This window comes from Pseudorca crassidens, chromosome 20 (genome assembly GCF_039906515.1).
Source record: "Pseudorca crassidens isolate mPseCra1 chromosome 20, mPseCra1.hap1, whole genome shotgun sequence".
Taxonomy (NCBI): domain Eukaryota; kingdom Metazoa; phylum Chordata; class Mammalia; order Artiodactyla; family Delphinidae; genus Pseudorca; species Pseudorca crassidens.
Window position 1 is genome coordinate 60,504,477 of NC_090315.1, and position 23,159 is coordinate 60,527,635.

At 46.0% G+C, this 23,159-nt stretch overlaps 1 long non-coding RNA gene across 1 annotated transcript in view; it reads right to left on the reverse strand.

The window, feature by feature from the left end:
* The window catches only part of LOC137214511 (uncharacterized), a 107,179-nt gene that overhangs the window by 73,978 nt on the left and 10,042 nt on the right, over nucleotides 1–23,159 (reverse strand). The window contains exon 2 of the long non-coding RNA XR_010938936.1: nucleotides 22,735–22,814. This is a non-coding gene — a long non-coding RNA (uncharacterized lncRNA). The remainder of the gene's footprint in view (nucleotides 1–22,734; nucleotides 22,815–23,159) is intronic.

Genomic DNA, 23,159 nt, shown 5'->3' on the forward strand with positions numbered 1-23,159 from the left:
TCTTCTATAGCCAGATTTTCATAGAAAACCTCCACACGGACTCCAAAGAGTACAAGATCCTAGCAAAGTTCAGAGCCAGCAAGGTATCCAGAGAATTCAAGTTGGGTCAGAAACAAAACAAAACCAAATAACGTGCAAGAACCCCTCCCCTCTCCTCCCTCCCCTCCCCTCTTCCTCCCTCTGGTCCTCACTCTCTCCCTCCCCCATTGACCTGAGGATGGGGGACCTGAGGAGTTGGGGGAGGGCAGGCAGCAGGTTTGGCTGCAGAGGCCTGCTCCTCATTAAGGCTGCTCAGCCTCTCGACACAGCACTAATTACAGTTGAGTATGTCATGTTATTTTGATTCATATTTCCTGCCTGGAAAACAGACTGGAGTGTTGGGCCCTGGGCCAGGCCGCAGGCCAGAGGGCAGGGGCAGGGACCTCCCCTTGCTGACCAGAGCCCCCTGCAGGAAGCAGGAGCTTTCCAGGAGGCTGAGCTGCAGCACGGTTGTCCTCCATCCCACTGCCTGCCCCCCAGTGTTCACCAGGGGCAGGGAAGGGGGTGGGCAGTATGGACCTCTGGTCTGTGCCCAGTGCAAATCCTGCCTTGGCCACTCCTCCCAGCCCAGCCTCACGTGTCCCAGCTGTGAAATGGGAACATCAGCACCATGGATCTACAGCGAAGCCCTCTACACCACGCTGGACGCACAGCAGCCTTGTGTTTGCCGTCATCCTTATTCTTGTTAAAACTCAGAGAGCAGTGGCCCAGGGACAGAAGCCCCCTGGAGACTTCGCAGTAGGCGGATACGAGGGAGGGCTCTGGGCTCTGCTGAGATCCTGTTTCCCTCCCTGTAAAATGGGTTCACACTACACCTTCCTCACAGGTCAGGGGCAGGTGACATGGGTCAGTTCCTGCACAGCGCTTTGGAGGATGCCTGGCACAAAGTCTGCTCACAGACAGAGCTACTGTCACTGTCCTCATCACCACTATGGCTATGACCAGGCCTAAGACCGCCAGACAAGGGGCTGCCTCTGCTCCATTCCCCATAAAGTTTCTAGCTCCTCCCAGGACTGACCCTGACCTCAAACAGCGGAAACCCACAGCATTGCAAAGTCGGCTCCAGGGACGTCTGCCCACCCCAAGTCCATTCTCAGGGAATCACCCGAGTCTGCAGCACAACCAGGCTGGGAGGCTGGAAGCAGGGTTGGGGGCTGCTGTTGGAAGCAAGACTCCCACCTCCTTCACTTGCCAAGGAAGCCAAGAGCCAGCACCAGGGAAAGCTCTCAGGGACACACTGCGGGGGTAGGGGTCATTTTTCCTTCAATCCATAACAGACAAGCCCCCGAGCTCTTCCACGTGCCAGACACGGTCCTGAGTTCTGCCCTCCAGGGCTCACCATCTGCTTGGGGTAGACAAGACTACCCAGGCGTTGTACCCACGACCAGTGGGATACTGCGTGCCCAGCCCAGGAATCAGAACGGAGGACAGCTCACCAGGGGCCGAGCCCACAGCTGGGGAACGTTGACCAATGATTTAAAGTAGTATCACATGTGTATTGTTAAGTGAAGCAAGCAAGGTGCAAGACTATAGATACACACGTGTATACATGCACACATATATACATGCATACATATATCAATACACACGTGGATATATATGCACACAGATACACACACGTGTGTGTAGTCACTTACATGCTCATATATAAATACAAAAATAATGCTATCTTTTGTATGAGAAAGATAAGGAAATAAAAATCTGTTGCATGAAACAACACAAGCGTCCATCAACAGATAAATGGATAAACAAAATGCGGCCCAGCCCTACAATGGACTATTATTCAGTCTCATAAAGGAATGAGGCACTGATACGAGCTACAACAGGGATGGTCCTCCAAAACATTGTAAGTAAAACATCCAGACAAAAAAGACCACATATTATATGATTCCATTTATATGAAATGTCCAGAATGGGAAAATGGGTAGAAAGTGGATTACTGGTTGCCAGGGGCTGGGAGGTTAAGTGTAAATGGGCACGAGGGAGTTTACTGTGGGGTGAAAGTATTCTAAAGCTGATTTCAGACAACGTAAACTTACTAAAAAACATTGAGCTGTACACCTGAAATGGCTGAACTCTGTGATGTGGAGAATATACCTCGATAAAGTTGTTTTTGAAAAGTTTCTGTTTTTTGGTTGTCTGCAGGAGCAGCCGGGGGACAGAGGAGAAATGAACACACGCCATCCTGCGGAGAAGAGAGGGGTCAGCTGAGGGACAGGATGGGAGTGAAGCTGCTCAGCAACTCCTTTCAGCTTGATTTTTGAACCAGGGGAGTATCTGCCCCTTCAAATGTAATATTTTAATATAATATCCATTTGAGGGGTGTCACTGTGTAAGGCTGAGCATCTCCAGATGCCGCCAGACTCCTGCAGAATACCCCAGAAGTGGACTCCAGTCTCCTGACCCCAGTTCTAAGCCCTTCCAGTGTTATGGCTGAGTGACCAAAAGGTGAAAAAATGACAGGGACCAAATGGCGTCTTGTTCCAGGAGACAGACAACCATCGCTGCTCCTGCCACTGCTTTCTGATTCCCTGAGAGTCGTATCGTCCCAGCTGCCAGGGCCAAACGGCCCCACTGGAAGGGCTGGACGCAGTGCCCCAGGGCAGCAGCAGCAGCATCAACATCCCCTCTTGAAAGTAGAGGGAACTGAGGCCCAAGCTCCTATGGAACAGAGCAGAGAGATCTGAACCAGACTGGCATCTCGTCTCACTAGTTACATTCTCAGCTGCTTCTGAAGGAAGCCCAGGGAGTCATGGACCTGCTTCTGCAGAGGTCAAAGGCACCGGTAACTCTTGATTAGACTCCCCCCCACCCACGCTCTGCTCCCCACCACGAAAACAGCCTGCAGGCTCCTTTACTTAGTCGTCCTGGAGAAACCAGCGAGAAACTGGGGCATCCCCAGGTTGTCCCGTGCCCTCCACCGGGTGGGGAGACTGTGGACAGGGCCCCTGCAGCCAGAGGCAGCCCTGCACCAGCTCCTGCCTCCGTAAAATCTCCGTCCCCCTTCGTTACGTTTGCATTGCTTTCCCAGGGGGCCTCAGGCTTACAGTATTATGTTTTAACCTCGCTGGCAAGTCTTGAGAAAACACTTCGGGCATATTTCACTAGCAAAAACAAAAGGCTTACAGTCCAAACAGTGCCCAGCAAAGACCAGAGGAAGAGGGGTGGGGGGTGGGGCGGGAATCAGACTGAAATTTCTTTAATGGATTCTTGTTTTTAATTGAGATAAAACTCACCATAAGAATTGTTTAAAGTATGCAATTCAGTGATTTTCAGGAGAGTCACAAAAATGTGCGACCATCACCACTCTCTGATTACAGGACATTTTCATCATCCCAAAGAGAAAGCCGTCCCCATCAGGCAGCCATTCCCTATTCTCCCCTCCCTCCAGCCCTTGGTAGCCACCAAGCTACTTCCCATCTCTGTGGATTTGCCTACTCTGGACATTTCATATAAATGAAATTCATACACTATGTAACCTTTTATGTCTGGCTTCCTCCACTTTGCATGATGTTTTGGAGGGATATCCATGTTGTGACTCAGAACTTCATTCCTTTTCGGAGCTGAATAATATTCCATTGTATGGATAAATGACAGCTTGTTTATCCATTTATCAGTCCATGCATGTCTGAGTTCCCTCTGTCTTTTAGCTGCTATGAATAATGCTGCTAAGAACATCTGTGTAGTTTTTTGTGTGGACATGTGTTTCATTTCTCTCGGTTCTACACCTAGGAGTGAAATTGCTGGCAGAAATGAAGTCTGGTCCAAAGGCTGGTGTTCTCTTTGGAAAAAGATACGTTTCCACTGGCCCCTCAACCACAGGAAGGGAGTGGGAACTTGCCCACCGCAGACATGGGCAAGAGGCACTCAGGAAGTAGTGGTGGGCGGCGGGGCCGCGGGGGCGGCCCTAGGAGGTGAGAATCTGGGCCGTGCTCTGGAGTGGAGGGCTTTGGCTGAGCCTTGCCGGGTGGGGTGCACAGAAATAGCAGAATTTGAGAAGTCCAGGGGGCTTTCCAGGAAGGAGGCACAGCATAAGCCAAAACCTCATGGTGGGTATGCACATAGTCCCCAGACCACCGGTCAGTTTGTGTGGAGGAAGAGGCTCTCTCGGGTACTGAGCTGCGAGCATCGCTATGTTGTAAACCCTTCCCAGCTGTACTGCCTGATGTCCATGGGGTCTGCCCAGCAGAGTCCTGTGGCAGATCCAGGTAAACTCGCTACAGGTGAGAGGTAAGCGCCAACATGTGTGGTTGAGAGGACCCCCAAAACATGCAAGAGCTTTGTTTCTTGAGAATCCATGAGGATATTCTGGGCAGTAAAAATCCAATCCAAATATCAGCCCAATATAGAAGGGCAGCCCCCACAAATGTTGATTCATTCACTCATTCAACGAGTATTTCTGAGTCACGTGCTAGGTGTTGCAGATGCACCAGTGGGTGAGAGACAAGAGTCCTTGCCTTTGCCGGGCTCACAGTCTGATGGGGGAGCCAGATATTAGATAAGTTAAAAACCATGATGCAAACCAATAAAGAAGAACTTCCATGACGCTCTTTAAAAAGAGGCTTCCTGATAAATAATTATATTTCAAAACGATAAGATGTGATCCATCTTCTCTTTGTCATAGAAATGTGAAATTTTGTCTTCCTGAAACTGAAGATACTGATTTACGTTGACTACACGGCTGTGTATTTATTTATTATTACATTATTATATTGTATCATATTATTTGCTTTGCTTATAACTGTGATAAATATTTGTATAAGTGAAAATAAATCAATAACAATTAATTTTTAAAAGTCATGATGCAAAGCATGATGGGTGCTAACAAGGAACTGAGCAGGAGGTGAAGCAGAGGGAAGCACCGAGAAGGGGGAGGACCTGCCCGGACAGGCGGTCAGGAAAAGCGACCTTGAAGCCCAACCATGAGGACATCCAGCGTCCCAGGCATAGGGGATGGGGCATGGAGGGCCCCGGGTGGGGAGGGGTGTACTGAAGAGGCTGGTGGGCAAGGTGGGAATAACGGGTGATCTCAGGGAGACTCCTGGGACTTGGACTTTCTTGCAGGGCAAGAAGAAGCTGTGGAAAGATTCTGACCAGGGAGTGACTGTTCTGGTGTCATACCCCTCACTCAGCTGCTCTGCTGACTGATGGGTAGATGGACTGGACACAGCCCACATCACAAACGCTGGTGGCTGGGCCCACGTGGTCATAATGCAGCGAAGACACAGTCACGGAGCCGAGGCCCACTGTGGAGCTGGAATGTCGGGATAGTCTGGGGAGGGCCAAGGAGGCTGACAGGGTAACTGACAGGTGCCTCGAAGTGTCACCCAAAGCCCCTGCATGGAAAAGCATGTCACGCTGTGGAAGAAGCAGAGAGACCACTGGGAGGGAGGTGGGAGCCGGCCCCCAGGACCCTGAGCCAGCCAAGGGATGAGGTGGTCCCTGCTGGCGAGCATCTGGTCCCTGACCCTGGCAGCCAGAGGGCACAGCCAGCACAGAGTCCTTACCCTCTGCCCACTCCCACGTGGAGAATTCTGTTTCCCCCTGGAACCTTCCTCATGAATATTTTGCACAGAAATGAGAAGTCAAATTCCGGGCTCCGGACAGAGGGTCACAGATTTCAGAAAGTCATCTTTAGAAAACACTGGTTTCTATTTTCACCAAATCCCTGGGAGATGAGTTACGAAAGCCTGAGGCCTGGGAAAGGCTGAAGAACAAAACTAGTGGGGGGCGTGGGAGGAGGTGGGGGGAACTGGGGGGCGGGAGGCATGGAGGGCCTGGGGATGTGGGGGGTGATTTCACTTGGATGCAGGAAGCGGGTGTCTAGAGTGGGTGAGCTAAGGGTCTTGCGGGGACACCAGAGCTAGAGTTGGACAAGTGCTTTTTTTTTTTAATTACCTACCCGAAACATAAAACTTGATGTATCTTTCTGTACCAAAAAACTTACTTTGAGCCAATGCCGGGAAGAAAACACTATACAATGAGGGCTGGAGAGTCATGCGGCTTAGATAATAATATTACTACTAAATAACAATGTTAATCATTATAATCGTTAGCAACATAAATAATAATCATTACTAAACCTTGATAATTCACATCATTAATTAATGAGTAACTAGTAATTAAAGTGATAGCCGCTCCACGTGCTCCACAGTCAGTCCTCGCAACCCTGTGAGGTAGGTGCGATTTTCCTCTCCTGAGTTGGGTGTAGAGATGCCCCCCATGAACGCTTGCTTACATTCGCCCGTCTGTCCATCCATTCATTTGTCCTATGAAGCCACAGTGACAAATTCACAAGCAAATACAGCACTTACATAACTAAATGCTAGGCCTGCCCAAACAAGCCATGGAGTTAAGGAGCGAGCAGATACCACAGCTGGATGAATTTCAGGATCAGGCGACCTGGGCTCAAAGCCCAAGCTCACGTGCCACCTGTGCGACCTTGAGCAAGCTGCGTGGTTTTACTGGACTCCCATCAGCCATACCCCACATGGCCATTCCCAGCGTAAGGAGTCGCGACACCAGGCAAGCAGCACAAGCCCTGGCGCGCAGAGAGCAGGCCGCTCTGGCAACTGGCGTCACTGCGGACTAGGGGCGTCTGTCGCAACAAAGATGAAAGCGAGCAGAGCAGAGTATTAAAGAATGTAGCCTTAAGTGTTGGGGGTCACACATAACTTTTATTTTCTTAGAGATGATGTCCAGAACCACCTGGATTTTCTACTAAAATATAGTTTCTACCGGAGAAAACGAAGTGAGTTATTATTTTTTTAAAACGGAAGTTCATCATGTCTGACAATCCTTACCTCTGCTGGTTGGGCCAGAGAGGGTACAGTCAAGGACTGTGTGAGTCGGCGGATAGCCCTTCCAGGCCCCCAGAGAAAACCAACACATGCATGTTGCCAGCATCTCAAGTGAAAAATCTCTCTTTTCATGACTCCCTGAAACCTGCCCTAGTAAACCCTGTGGGGTCTGCTGGGGAAGCTTGAAGGTCAAGGCCAAAAACCCATGTAAAGAGAGAGCCTGGCTTTGATTGGCACCTGGTGGGCCCACCTAAGACAGGCAGCTGACTGGAGGCCACGCAGGAGCTGATGGCTGGTCAGTGAGGACAGCTCTGCCGGCCAGCCTACGATAGTACCTAGCCCAGGAGGTGTGGGCACCCCCACTTCTGACCACCTAGCTCCTCCTTAAAAATGTCCCAAAGCACCCAGTGAACACTGAGGGTGACCCTCCCAGGGTCACCCAGGTCAAGGTTGCTGCCCTGATTATGAAAACAGCAGAATGCTCAAATCACTTTGTCTCTATATCTTTTATGAGCCTCGAATCGTCTCCTCCCCGTTGGTGCAAAGATCCTTATTACAGCTATAAATTGAATTAAAAACTCACATTTAATATTTAGTTATGGTGCGGTTAACAGCTTTATGGGCCAGGCCGCTGCCTTCCTATTTGCTTACAATGTTGTCCTTTATGTTTGCCAAAACCAGGCTGCTTGAATGACGGGGCGGATGCCAAGTTATTAACAATTATTACCTTTTACAGTCATTTTTGGCCCCAGCATGCTTTTCTGGTGGTCTCATAATTTCAAAACAGGGACCTTTGAAATCGTACCCGAGACCAAACAGGCCTGCAGAGGGCACTTCCTCCCTCCTGGCCGAGTCCGGCCCATTTCCCATTGTGAAATGTTTTTCCAGCCCACATGTGCCCAGCATGAGCCCAAGCTCTGGGCCTGTGGTACAAACCATACTCCCAGTGAAAAGGAGCCCTCTGTGAGGCGGGGGCCCCTCCGAGGGGGCCCCTCCGAGGATGCCCGCAGCGCAGCACACGTCACGCGGCTCGCTGGGACAGAGGGCAACATCAGGGCCGAGAGGGACAGACTCCAGCAGTGACGTGGGCGGCCTTCACTGTTGTCACCCAGGCCATGAGCTGAGGGTATGCAGAGGCCCCACACAAAACCACCAGCCCCGTGACCCCACTGCCAGTAGGCCCCTCTCAGAGCTTCTCTGAGGCTTTCAAGTCTGGCCCGGATCGTTAACTGCATAATTATATCCCACGCATGCATGATCTGGACGTGGGGTAGGGGTGTGTGTGTGTGTGTGTGTGTGTGTGTGTGTGTGTGTGTGTGTGTGTGTGTGTGTGTGTGTGTGTGTGTGTGTGTGTGTGTGTGTGTGTGTGTGTGTGTGTGTGTATGTGAGTGTGTGTGTGTGTGTGTGTGAAAGAGAGACAGACAGAGAGACAGAGACAGACAGAGGACATTGAGATATCTTATGACCTCCTGGTTCTCAAAATAATTTTTATGAAATATATCTTCCTTAATGTCCTGCTTGCTTTTTAAAAAAGTGTGTGTGCGTGTATTTTTTTTTCTGGAATTCGACAGTGGTCATGGTTGTACAACACTATGAATCTATTAAAAAAGCACTAAATTATACACTTTAGACAGGTAAATTTTATGGTAGATGAATTTTATCTCAATAAAGCTGTTTAAAAAATAAAACATCTCCTACTGCACCCCACACATCTCCAGCCCCTGCCAGAGCCTCCCCTGTTCCGATGCCTGGGTGGCCGTCACCCTCCCTCACACACATCTGATTCCCAAGAGATGACCCAAAGTGTGGCAGGTTTCTGCAGAGTGATGTGAGCTGGGTACTCATTCTATCTCAACCTGGCTGGGTCCCCCGTGCAGCTGCCACTCTGCAACAAGATTTGCTTTCATTGGGTACCAGACTCAATGAGCCTGTGGAACAAAGGCCAATGCCACCAGACTCCAACACAGCAGCATGAATGCAGGCAGTAGGGCTGTGTTTGGAAAGCAGGCATGTGGGTGGCTTTCAACTCTGATGCAAAGGACTAGCCAGTCTCTTTCATCTGTGGTGACCCAGACTCTAAATGGCCATACTGAGAAACGTCAACCACATGCTAGAGACGAAATCCTTAAAAAAAGGGCTGTGGCCGATTGAAGATGGACAGTTTTTGCTCCTCCCACCACTATGAGGCCGTCTAATTCCCCTCCTCCTGAATCAAGGCCAGCCCTAGGGACTTGGTTGGCCAATGGGATGCGGCAGGGTGACAGGTTAGGATGCCCAAGGCTAGACCCTAAGAAGCCTTCTGCTTCTATGTTTTCTCTAGGAGCACTCACTCCAGAAGCCCTGAGCTGATGTGACTGCACAGACACTGCCCTTCAGGAAAGGCCATCTGGAGGTGACAGTTCTAACTGAGCCAGCCTTCCAGCCACCCCTGCCAAGGTGCCTGCCACGTGAGCACAGCCACCTTGCACCACAGAACAGCCCATCCACTAGCTGAATATCAGCGAGTGACAAGCTGAGCCCTGCCCAATTCCTGACCTTTATTTTGGCAAGATAAAATAAAATGTTCTCATCTTAATTTCTGCTACCCAAATTTCTGGCACTGTGTAATACTGAACTGGACGCTCTCCATGAGGGTGATGCTGCTGCCTAGAGGGTGTGTGGAAACTAGGGGCATATTTGATTGAAACACTGACGGGGTGATACTGGCATTTATAGGAGGAGGGGTGCAGTCAAGGGATGGCTGGCATCCTGCAATGGACAAGAGAGCTTCGCTCAACCACGAATTACCCACATCCTGTGTGACTTTTGACACTGACAGAGATGAAGGTTCATTTTATAATTATCGGAGCCTGGAACATGACTCTTTTCTATATACAGATATAAAGCATTTTGAAATAATTTTAACATACCCTGAATTTTCCAACTACCATGTAAATCAAAGGAAGACTACAATTTGCTTGGTTCGAAACCTCATGAAAAATTGTTCAGCACACACAGTGAACGCTGGCAAGCATTCATGGTGTCCGAGCCATCCACACAGCTCTCAAGAGCGCTCCTTCTGAGGCTGCCGCCCTCCCGGTGAGTTTGAGTCTATAAGCAAAGATACTTAGTCTTTATTTCAAAATCTCAAATATGAAAAGAAGCGCTTGACAACATGCCATGGAGAAATATCTCCTTTAAAACCCAGATTCATTTATAAGGGTAGAGAAACATTTCACTACATGGTCAAGACTGCTAGTACAGGCGAGCCTGAGCACTCGCACATTGAAACGTATTTTAAATAAATAACTTCCCTATATTGCTCCTTTATGTAAGAATAACAGCACTGTTTTTGAAATTGTGTTTGTAAGTAGGCTATATCACGTGAATTCCATCAGGATAAGAAAGGAGGCATTGTGAAATCGTTGTTATAAAAATGAGGCGCTAGGTGTGACAAGGTTGAAAACCATTGTGCCACATGTACTCGGGTTCCTGGTGCCATCCAGGAAGGGTGGGAGTTTCCTGAAAGATTCCAAAGACCCTGTCGACACTGTGATCCTTTTTGCTTACTCCCCCTAGCAAAGGATTGTAATATCGTCCTAGCAGGACGATATTAAGAGATCATTAGGAGAGAGAGAATAGTACTTAGCTGGATATTGAGAACAAGCAAAATGAACAAAGATCTTTATGCACAGGTCAATATTAGTTGGCAAAACGTGTCTCTGACTCTCAAGAGCAGACCTGGGCTGTGATCCCTGTTGCCTAACTCCTATGTGACCCAAGGCAAGTCAGGCCCCCTCTCTGAGCTTCTTCCTTGTCTGTAAAATGAAGGAATTGAGTACGGCGATTGAAAAGAGTCCCTCTGCTTGGGGAGTCCCTGGAAGATGGCCTGTCTGCCATGACCTTCTCCAGTCGACAACTGGTCCTTCCATCCAGGGACCAGGAGGGGAAAGAATCCTCAGAATCATAAAGCACCATTTCAAACTGACCAATATTAAAGATAGAAAAGAAAAAATCCCACAACATATTAATGGTTCAGAGCACGCATAGCAAGATCATTTCTGGAGAGGAAAAGAAAGAAAAAAAAATAGGGGCTTTTCAGCCTGTGAATAAAAAGTGTCCTTTAACAGGCGATAATTATATACAGGAAGGCAATTAAAGTTTTAATAATTTAATTACCTTCCTGCAAACCCATCAAGGTAAAATATGGAGTGAAAACATTTTTGAGGGCCAGCAGCCATGAGGAGCGGATCAAAGGCCCCTGAGATAGCTCAGCTCTGAGGCAGTTGACACATTAATTTTTACGGGCTGACCGCCGTTATTAATAGAAGAAACTAGATGGAAGTATTTTTCCACGGTGGGGGGGACCACATCATCATTTGATGCCTGATGTTACAGCAAACATAGTTTTGGCTTCTCCCTGGAAATAAATCTTGTTTTCTTTGACCTTCGTTTGCTTGAGGCAGGGCCAACTTTCAAGACTGGACTTCATAGAGAGGGCTCCCCGCTCAGGGCTGCCATGTCGGAACATCAACAAGAAACCGTGAAAGGAGATCAAAGGGGGTCCGGTCAGAAACCACAGAACAGGGCTGCCATAGCCAGGCACAGTTGGGCGAGCGCATCTCAAAGCCGGCCTGAGAGCCCCCCCAGCCTCAGAGTTCTCACCTACCAAGGGCCAGCTGCACTGCTCCTTACAAACATCTTTAAACCCACCCCCTACTTTGTTGTTGCTGCTGTTTTTATTGTTGTAAAATACACATGACATAAAATTCACCATTTTAACCATGTGAAAGTGTAGAGTTCAGATGATTTACGTACATTCATGATGTTACACAAGCATCACCTCTATCTAGTTCCCAAGCTTTTCCCCTCCCCACACGGAAACCCATCCCCATCAGCAGTGCTCCCCACTGCCCTGCCCCAGTCCGGACAACCACGAATCTGCTTTCGGTCTCTGTGGATTTGCCTGTCCTGGACACATCCTATAAATGGAATCCTACGCTATGTGGCCCTTTGTGACTGGCTTCTTTCACCCATTATTTTTTATGCTTATTTTTATTTTTTTAACATCTTTATTGGGGTATAATTGCTTTACAATGGTGTGTTAGTTTCTGCTGTATAACAAAGAGAATCAGATATACATATATCCCTATATCTCCTCCCTCTTGCGTCTCCCTCCCACCCTCCCTACCCCACCCCTCTAGGTGGTCACAAAGCACCGAGCTGATCTCCCTGTGCTATGTGGCTGCTTCCCACTAGCTAGCTATTTTACATTTGGTAGTATATATAAGTCCATGCCACTCTCTCACTTCACCCCAGCTCACCCATTACTTTTTAAAGGAAGCTTTGTATTATTATCTGTAATAGAGGACCTGTATCACTTGCCATAAATGAACAATGATCATAAAAATTAATACACTGAAAACTAGCTCAGGTCCCCAAGTTGCTGTAGGACACGGCACAACCCCCCAGAGGGTCCACAACGAGGAATCATTTTACATCAGTATGCACACTTCTGCTCCACCCTACTTCAAAGCCACACAACAGTGTCTGTAGGCCTAAACTGCATACTAATACACTTTCTATTGATAGATATCCATGACGTTTCCATTTTGTATCACAACAATGCTGAAATTGACATCTTTGTAACCATTCCGTGTGGCAATAATCTGGATATAAATTTCTGGAGTGCCTGGATCAAAGGATGTGTGCATTTTACATTTCAGTTCGTGTTTCCAAGGGTTTTCTTTAGAGGTGGTCTCAATTCCTCCTCTCAGCATCAATGCATGAATACGCCCGTTTCTGCACGTAACCACCAATATCATGAGCTCCAGTCTCTAGATCTTGGCCGATCTGATAGGTGAAAAATGCATACACCTCACTGTGGTTTTAATTTGCATTGAGATGAGTATTTCTATCTCCATTTTATAGATGAGAAAATAGACTCACAGAGGTTAAGGAACTCGCCCAAGGTTACACAGCGAGTAAGTGCAAAACCAGGATTTGGACCCAGGTCCACCAGAATCCAATTCCTGGGCTTGTCCCCCTACTTTCCTGCTGCTTCTCATGGCACGTGATGGATTCTGCCACTTGTGGATGTGGCTTGTTCCACAAATGGAGGGGAAGCTCCTGGTTGGCAGGTTCTATATTCTTTCCACAAGCCCCACTGTGCCTGACTCGACACGTAGGATATGAGCACCCCATAGACACTGCTGGTGGAACCACTGGATTGGATTATCACACCTGCATACCTACAGTGCCGCCTAGCATTGAGGAGACCACAAAAGGAAAGGACAAACTATGGGGACAAACAGCCAGAGTCGTCATCACGGGAACCTCTGTGACCTTATAGTTTCTGCCGTTTCCCCAAGCTGTGGTCACAGGGAGGTCACACCTGGGCTGAAGGATGATTTATGCCAGTGCTCACAGGCACTTCCGGGGAAGGGACAGCTGGGGATGAAGGTGTCAATGCCTAAATATATAGAATCGGGAAAAATAACCAGGACCATCTTCCACCAACTACATGCTTGGGGCTGGTGGGTTTCACGGGTTCTGGCAAAAATGAGAGTGAATTTTTTTCAGGGTGTCAGGTGTTTATTAGAACTTATTGTAAGTACTAATAGAGCCCAAAAGACCAACTGAGTGGACTTCTCACAGTCCTAAGGAAATAAACTAGGGCAGCGGGAGCCAGTCTCATGCATTTGAAGGGCTCCTCACAGCCTTCTTCAGTTCAAACCCGTTTCCATTTTGTGCTTCACAGCAACTTTCTGAGGCTGGTGCTGTGGTTCCCTTTCACAGATAAGAAAATGGAGTTCCAGAGTGACAACATAGCTTGCTTGAGATCCCACAGCTGGCACTGCCAGATCCAGAAGTGGCTTTGATTGCATTCAATACCAAACAAGTATTCCCAAAAGGCCCCCTTCCCAACACCCTCTCTGGGAGCCAGGGGTCCCCCAGGCCTTGTTCTTTCGGGGACAGCCCCAGGTCCTGACCTTGCCGCTTCTGCTAAAGAGAACATCTCCCACGTCCTGGAATGCAGCTTGGCGGCAGGGGGGTTGGAGGCTGCCGGGACCTCTCTCAGCACCCCTGCTCCCCTCCCAGCACTGAGGTCTGACCTAATCACGGGCCGGGCAGCTGCGGGTGGTTGGGTGGGAGGGACTGCACACCTCACCCTCCCCTCCTGGGCTCAGCAGGTACCGGGTGTGGGCCTGACAGCACGGATTCCGAGAGAAGCTCCATCAGCCCCAGCCCTGACCCGAAACCCAGCTGGGCGGGTCTGGGATGAGGGACTACAGCACCACGCCTGGGCCCCACGTGGTCATGGATGTCTGGGCCGGGCTCTAACCATCCCCTTTACAGCTTGCAAGGGCAAGCTGGGGTCTGAGTCTACATCTACAAGGCAGGGATGGGATGAGGTGACCAGGGAGAGCACCACCCTTCCTCTGGGCCCCTCCAACAAGATGGAGGGTCCACGAGAGCCACCAGTAGGAGGCGGGCCCATGAACTAAGCAAAATACACCAAGTCCGGGGTGCCCTTAGCGGCCAAGCGCCTCTTCTCCCCTTTCTTCCAACCCACAACCCTTCCTCAGGGAGTGGCCCCTCCCGGACAGGTGATGGCGTTGCCAATTACAGGACTCTGCCCACCAGCCATCATGATGGATGAGGGACGGGCACATGATGAAGCAATCATGTATCCCCTGGGGTTTCTCCATGGGGTCTGCACAAGATTGTTCCGTGGTAACAAGGCTGCAGTCACACATTGTCCTGGGAGAATAAACCCCAGAAGCAGAAATGGGAGTGGGAGACAGTCCTGAAGCAGCTGGCATCTCCCACCTGCCCCTCCCAGGACCCAACAAATTCCCCTTGTTTTGCCTTTGCTGTCTCAGAACGAATTCTTACAGCTCACATATCCTGAGCACGTGCAGGGGCGGGGGGTGGGCACTGTTCTGAGTGCCATGCTTGGATTAACTCATTCCGTCCCACCAGAGCCCTCCAGTGAGGAAAGGAGACATGCAGGTCAACAGCTCACATGGCACAAAATCAACAGCGTGGGAGAGTCTGGATCTGAACCCAGGCCTGTGAGCTACCCTGGCATTCAGCAGAGCTTCACAGGTGAGCATCACTACCACCAACCAATAACCAGAACTGCCTTAAGGTCAAGTGTGGCCACAGGACCTGTGTCGGCCAAGAAAAGGGGAGTGAAAGTGGCACTGCCCCTCCTGGGCAGAGGCGTTCCACCCTTGCAACTCTTCTGCCCTCCCTCACCCAGTCTTGACATCATCATGGACACATGTACTGATCTGGAGGTGCCTCTAGATCCAGGCAGCCTGGACGTTAAGCAAATTCACAGAGGGCAGCTGTCCTGGGAGCCACCTCCACCCACAGTCAACTCTGTACCAGCAAGAAATCTACACTTGTCATCCTCAGTCACTGGCTGTTCAGGGCTGTTTCTCACTGCAGCAGAGTGTGGCCTATTCTGACCGCAAAGCGTTTGTCCAACTTGCAAACAAGAGGCCGCCCAAACTCTCAGGCCAGCACTAACTCCTGTAACTTCCCAACAAACTGACACACCCCATTCTGTTCGTTTTTGTTGATTAAATTGGTCTTGTAAAGGGAGGCTTCCTCCCCACCTCTCGGGTTAAAGCCCCCTCAGAGCTTGACAGCATCCCTGTGCTGTAGACCCCTTTCAGACCCAAATGAGAGATCCCCTGCTTTGTTATCCCTCCAAGACCATTAGCAACAGATGTGACTGAGGATGATGCACTGACTTAGGATGAAGCCCAATTACACAGGCTCAATTACTACAGAGAATGGACCCTTTGGAAGCCAAAGGGCCTTCAATTAGTGCAATTTCTGCAGAAAATTACTTCTCAAAACCTTGAGGTGAAAATGACCAAAGGGGACAATAAGAAGGGGGGCTTGAAAATGATGAGATAGGGTTAAAATGCAGGTGTATTGACCGTGGGGGACTCACAAACACCATAGAGCATCCGATTTCAGCAAAGGATAGTCCAGCCAGAAAAAAACGCACACACCTCTGAGCACACAGAGTGGTTCCTGGGAACCCGGAGCCTCATCCGTGGATCCATATTACTAAAAGTTCATTCTCAGGATCATTCTCAGCAATAACCCTCTCAGAGCCCCAGAGTAGCCCATCCAGCCTTCACAACATTAGAACTCATCTCTCTAAACCACTTTGTCCGTCAGTACAGGCTCACCTCAGAGATGCTGCAGGTTCAGGTCCAGGCAACCACAGTATAGAGCATAAAACAATAAAGCGAGTCACACAAATTCTTTGGTTTCCCATGCATATAAAAGATATGTATACACTATACTGTAGTCTATTAAGTGTGCAACAGCATTATGTCTTAAAAAATGTGGAAACCTTAATTAAAAAATACTTTATTGCTAAACAATGCTAAACATCCTCTGAGCCTTCAGCAAGACAAAATTTTTTTGCAATGGTAACATCAAAGGTCATTGATCACAGATCACTGTAACAAAATATGGTAACAGTGATAAAGTTTGAAATATCGCAAGATTTACCAAAATGTGACACAGAGACACGAAGTGAACAAATGCTGTTGGAAAAATGGTGCCCGCAGGCTTGCATGATGCAGAGTTGCCACAAATCTTCAATTTGTAAAAATGCATTATCCGCAAAGTACAATAAAGCGAAGCACAGCAAAATGAGGTCTGCCTCATTATTAAGCACCTACTGTGTGCCAGGCACTGCACTAAGCCCCAGGGACACAACAGCAAATGGAGACCCAGCCCTCAAAGAACCCACCATTTCATGGGGGAAGGGAGACAAAGGCAGGTCCACAAATAAGTAGGACAGGTCGATCAGCACTGTGGACATAATTGAAATGGCCCCCCACCACCTTCCGCATGCCTGGTGGTCCTTGAGCTGGAATAATCGGGGGGCTTCTCGGAGAAGGGGACTTTTGAGTTGCAAATTGAATGAGAGAAGCACGCAGGGTGATAACCAGACCCGAGATGGAGAGGAAGATCCTGCTAGGAGCTACAGCCATGCATGGCTGAGGCTCTGCATCACCTGCCTTCCCTCAGGCCGGATCTGGGCTAAGACAGGCATGGGGAAGATGATGAGTGGCCACTAAGGGTTCAGCTGCCCAATCGGAGCCCCGGACACCAGTCTGACCTGTCACCTATTCACTGAGTGCTCTTGGTCAGGTCATTTCCCCTAACCTCGGCTCCCTCACCTGTAATGTAGAAAGAATGATAATATTTGCCGCTTAGGTCTGTGCACTTTTGGACATTTATCCCAGAGAAATTCGAATAGGTTCAAGTACAAGTCTTTCCACTCATGTTCACAGCAGCTTTATTTGCAACAGCCAAAAGTTAGAACCAGCCCAGGCATCCTCAAACGGGTGTATGGACAAACTGTGATACGCCCTCACCATGGAATACCACTCAGCAAGAGAAAGGAATGAACAACACCTGGATGGACCTCCAGGGAATTTTTCTGGGTGAAAAAGATCCAGTCCCAAGGTTATATCCTGAATGAGTACATATATATGACATTTTTGAAATGACAGAATTTTAGAAATAGAGAAAGGTTAGTGGTTGCCAGCGGGTAGAGAAGGGGTGGAGGATGGGGCAGGAAGGAGGTCGGCATGGTTATAAAAGGTCAACAGGAGGGGTCCTTGTGGTGATGAAGCTATTCAGTATCTTGTCCAGCTACAAAATTTGGACAGAACGTGCAGGGCAGCCATGCAAGGCCCATGGATAGTAAAGAGCAGGCAGATTAAGAGAAAATTTCAAAATATCACCAAACTAGCAGAAAGTCTCCCATTTTTTCCTCCAATATCCCCTGTATGGGCTCACAGTGGCCTCAAACCTGGACACAGGTACCAGGCTCAAGGAGAGACAGAGAGACCGAGAGACAGGTCTGGGGGGAAAAACACAAGCCCTCCAGAAGGGGGAAGAGACACAGCAGGGAAATCTTGTTTCAATTTTTATTTTCTTCTGTTCTCTTGCACTCAGTCCTCAGACATTCCCGGGGCATAGGTAATGACAGCAGCCACAGCAGTGACCCATGGCCCCTACTTGAGAGGGAGCAGAACCTTCCTCACTGATCAGAAAAGCTGTGGTCCCGCCTCTGTCTCCCAATCTGGATGCAGGCACAGCTATCAACTGTGCGCAGCAGAGCAGAGTAACTCAAGTCCCAGCTCTCTGAAGGGAGGACCCACAGCGAGTCCAGGGAACCAGAAATCACTAAGGAGCCCACAGAGTGGGAGGAGGCAAGGAAAGGGACCCTTTAAAGCTGTGCATGAGCTCCTGGGCTCACCCCTAAGCTGCATGCATGTGCACGTGCCTGACCCTGAACAGCATACCTAAGACTGAGAACTGAACACAGAACAAACCATCATCCAGATCCAAGACTGGCCACTGGGTGGTGCACACGCAGGGCAGCTCTGACCAGCATGGCAGAGCTTTTGGAAACTGACCTGCCGTCAGGACCACAGCCGGCAGGAGGCTGGTGGGAACTTGCTGAACGGGTCAAATGCCCGATCAAACAAAACTAAAGTCCTCTGTGGCATTTAAACAAGACCTAGAGCCTCATAATATAGTATTCAAAATGTCTGTAATACAAATGAAAGTGACTTAGCATATGAAAAAACAGAAAAATCTCAACTTTTACCCTCAAAGACAAGGACCAGACCCCCATACCTTGATGACGCAGATGTTAGAACAATCAGAAAGACTTAGAACTAGCTATTATAAAAATGCTCCAGGAAGTAAGGGCAAACACTCTTAAACTGAATGCAAGGATAGGAAGTCTCAGCAAAGAAAGATAATATAAAGAAGAAGCAAATTGAAATTTTAGAACTCAAAAGTACAATAACCAAAGTGTTAGAGCTCACCAGATGGGCTCATTAACAGTATCGAGACAGCAGAGGAATGAATCATTGAGTACGAGGATAGATTATCAGAAATTATCCAATCTGAAAGACAAAAAAAAAAGGGAAGGAAAAGAATTCTAAGAACAGAAAAAAACAAATGAACAGGAACTCATGGACCTGAACCAGAAGGTCTAACATTCATGTCCTAGGAATCCCAGAAGGAAAGGAGAAAGAAAAAATGCAGTGCAGAAAAATATCTAAGAAAATAATAGCTGAAAACTTCTCAAATGTATCAAAAAGTGAAACCTACAGATTCAAGAAGCTCAGTGAATCCCCAAAAGGAGACACTCAAAGAAACCCATGCCTAGATACATTCTCATCAAAATAATCAAAGCAGAAGACAAAGAAAAATATCTTGAATGCAGCCAGAGAAAAGCAACACATTACTTACAGGAAAACAATGAAGCAAAACCCAACAGAACTAAAAGGAGAAACAAATCCACAATTATAGTTAGAGAGTTCAACACTCATCTCTCCATTCAAGGAAACAAACAAGACGAAATCAGCAAGGATATGGATGAACTGACAACACCATCAAGCAATTGGATCTAATTTATAAAACACCACCAATAGCAAAATGCACGTTTTTTTCAAGTGCACACAGAACACAAAGATCAACAACCACTTCCTGGGTCATAAAACAAACCTTAACAAATTTACAAGAACTGAAACCATACAAAGTATGTTTTCTAATAATAATGAAATTAAACTAGAAATCGATTACAGAATGATAACAGGATATCCAAAAACTTGAAAACTAAAACATATCTAAATAATTGATAAGTCAAAGAGTTCTCAAGGAAAATTAGAAAATATTTTTAATTGAATGAGAATGAAACTACGATGTAACAAAACTTGCAGAATCCAGCTAAAGCAGTGCTGAGAGAGAAATTTTTATCATTAAATGCTTATTTTAAGAAAGAAGAAAGGGCTTAACCCAATGATCTAAGTTTCCATCATTAGAAACTAGAAGAGCAAAATAAACCAAAGTAAGCAGAAAAAATATATAATAAAGAACAGAAATAAATGAAATTGAAAAAAGAAAAGTAATAAGGAAAAATCAGTGAAATGAAAAACTGGTTTTTCAAAATAATAAAATTGATAAAACTCTAGCAAGAATGACAAATAAGAAAAAGAAGATACAAGCTATTAATACCAGGAACACAAGAAAGCATATCATTACAGACCCTCAAACATCAACGATGCAATAAAGGAATACCATAAACAACTCTATGCCAATACCTTTGACAATTTAGATTAAATGGGAAAATTCCACAAAAACTAGAAACTAACAAAATTCACCCAAGATGAAATAGATAATATGAATAGTTTGATAACCATTTTTAAAAACTGAATTCATAGTTTAAGATCTTTTAAAAACGAAGTTTCCAGGTCCAGGTAGTTAAACTGATGAATTCTACCAAACATTTAAAGAAGAAATAACACCATTCTATACAATTTCTTCCGGGAAAGAGGAAAGGAGGAAATACTTACCAGTTAATTTTATGAGGCTGGTACCTGATACCAAAACCAAAACCCTGATACCAAAACCAAAGATAGTACAAGCGAAAATATTTTAAAAGCTACAGACCAATATCTTTCATGAACATAAGCACAAAAATCCTTAACAAAATACTAGAAAATTGAATCTATCAATATATAGAAGGAATAATACACCACAACCTAGTATAGTTTACCCCAGGAATGCAAGGCTAGTTCACTATTCAAAACTTAATCAGTGTAATCTACCATATTAACAGTCTGAAGAAAATCCATATGATCATGTGAATTGATACAGACAAATCATTTGACAAAATTCAATATCCACCAATGATTTTTTTAAAACTCTCTAAAAACTAGAAATACAAGAGAACTTCCTCAATCTAATAAAGGGAATCTACCAAAAAAGAAAAAAATTCCTACAGTCAGTATCATACTTATGATGATGAAACACTTTTCTCCTAAGATTGGGAATTAGGCAAGAATATCTATTCTCAACACTCATGTTGAACATCATCCTGGAAGTCTCAGCCAGTGCAATAAGACAAGACAAAGCAATAAAAGATACACAAATCAGGTGGAGAAAAAGGAACCCTCCTACACTGTTGGAGGGAATGTAAATTGGTACAGCCACTATGGAGAACAGTATGGAGGTTCCTTAAAAAACTAAAAATAGAGTTACTGTATGATCCAGTAATCCCACTCCTGGGCATATATCCAAAGAAAACTATAATTCAAAAAGATACATGCACCCCAGTATTCATTGCAGCGCTATCTGCAATAGCCAAGACATGGAAGCAACCTAAATGTCCACAGACAGATGAACGGATAAAGAATATGTTTTATATATACACAATGGAATATTACTCAGCCATAAAAAAGAATGAAATAATGCCATTTGCAGCAACATGGAGGGACCTAGAGATTATCATACTAGTGAAGTAAGTCAGACAGAGAAAGACAAATACCATATGGTACCACTTATATGTGGAATCTAACAAAATGATACAAGTGAACTTATTTACAAAACAGAAATGGACCCAAAGACATAGAAAACAAACTTATGGTTACCAAAGGGGAAAAGGGGGGTAATAAATTAGGAATTTGGGATTAACACACTACTATATATAAGACAGATAACCAACAAGTACCTACCATATAGCACAGGGAACTATACTCAATATTTTGTAATAACCTATAGGGGAAAATAATCTGAAAAATTATATTTATATTTATATATATATATATATATATATATATATATATATATATATATATATATATATATAACTGAATTACTTTTCTGTACACCTTAAACTAACACAACATAAATCAACTTTACTTCAATTTTAAAAAAGGCACACAGGGACTTCCCTGGTGGCACCATGGTTAAGACTCCACGCTCCCAATGCAGGGGGCCCAGGTTCAATCCCTGGTCAGGGAACTAGATCCCACATGTATGCCACAACTAAGAGCTCACATGCCACAACTAAGGAGCCCTCCTGCCACAACTAAGACCCAGTGCAACCAAATTAATTAGTTAATTAATTAAAAAAATTTTTTAATGGCATACAAATAAGAAAGAAAGAAAACTCTCCCTATTCACAGGATGGCTAAAATAAAATGTCTAACCACACCAAGTATTGGCAAGAACATGGAGAAACTGGAACTCTCCTACACTGCTGGTGGGAATGTAAAATGATGCAACCACTCTGGAAAACAATCTAGCAGTTTCTCAAAAATGTAAACATTCATCTACGATATGATCCAAAAATACCGCTCCTAGGTATTTTCCTGAGAGAAAGGAAAACACATATCCACACAAAGACATATACACAAATGTTAACAGCAGCTTTATTTGTAATAGCTCCCAGCTGGAAACAACATAAATATTCATCAGTAGACGAAAGGAAAAACTATGATAAATTCATACACTGGAATATTAATCAATGATAAAAAGAAAGAATTACTGATGCATGCTACAACATGCACCAATCTTGAAATAATCATGCTGAGTGAAGCAAGCCAGTCAAAAAACAAACACATTAATATAAATCTAGGAAATTCATATTGCCATTGACAGAAAGTGGATCAGGAGTTGCCTGAGAATGAGGTAAGGGGAGGGTGAGAGGAATCACAAAGGACACTAGGGAGTACCAATGACATTTTCATTATTTTGATTTTGGTAAAGGTTTCATAGTTGGATATGTATGTCAAAACATCAGATTCTATTATTTAAATGTATACAGTTCCTTGTATGTCAATTATACTCAAAGATTTTTTTTTTAACTCAACAGGCAGAAAACAAACAACCCAATTAAAAATGAACAAAAGGCTGTAACTGATACTTAGCCGAAGAGGGTACAGGGATAACAAATAAACACATGACAAGAAGTCTAACATCATTAGCCATCAGGGAAATGCAAATCAAGATCACGATGAGATACCACTACACACTCACTAAAATAGTTAAAACTAAAAATACTCACAATGCCGAGTGCTGGTGAAGATGCACAGAAGTGGGAACTCTCACCCTTTTCTGGTGGAAATGTATAGTGATGGAGCCACTCTGGAAAACAGTTGGGCAGTTACTTAAAAACTTAAACATTCACCTACCATATGACCCAGCAATCTCACTCCTGGTATTTACCCAAGAGAAATAAAGACATGTTTACACAAAAACCTGTACACAAATGTTAACAGCAGCTTCGTTCATAATCGCCAAAATCTGGAAACAATCCAGAAGTCCTTCAACTGGCGAACGATAAACAAATCACGGTCCATCCAAACCATGGAATACCACTCAGAAAGAAAAAAGAGGAGCCGTTGATACATGCAGCGGCTTGGCTGGATCTCAAAGGCATTGTGCTGAGTGAAAGAAGCCAGGCTCTAAGATTCCATTCTCTATGATTCC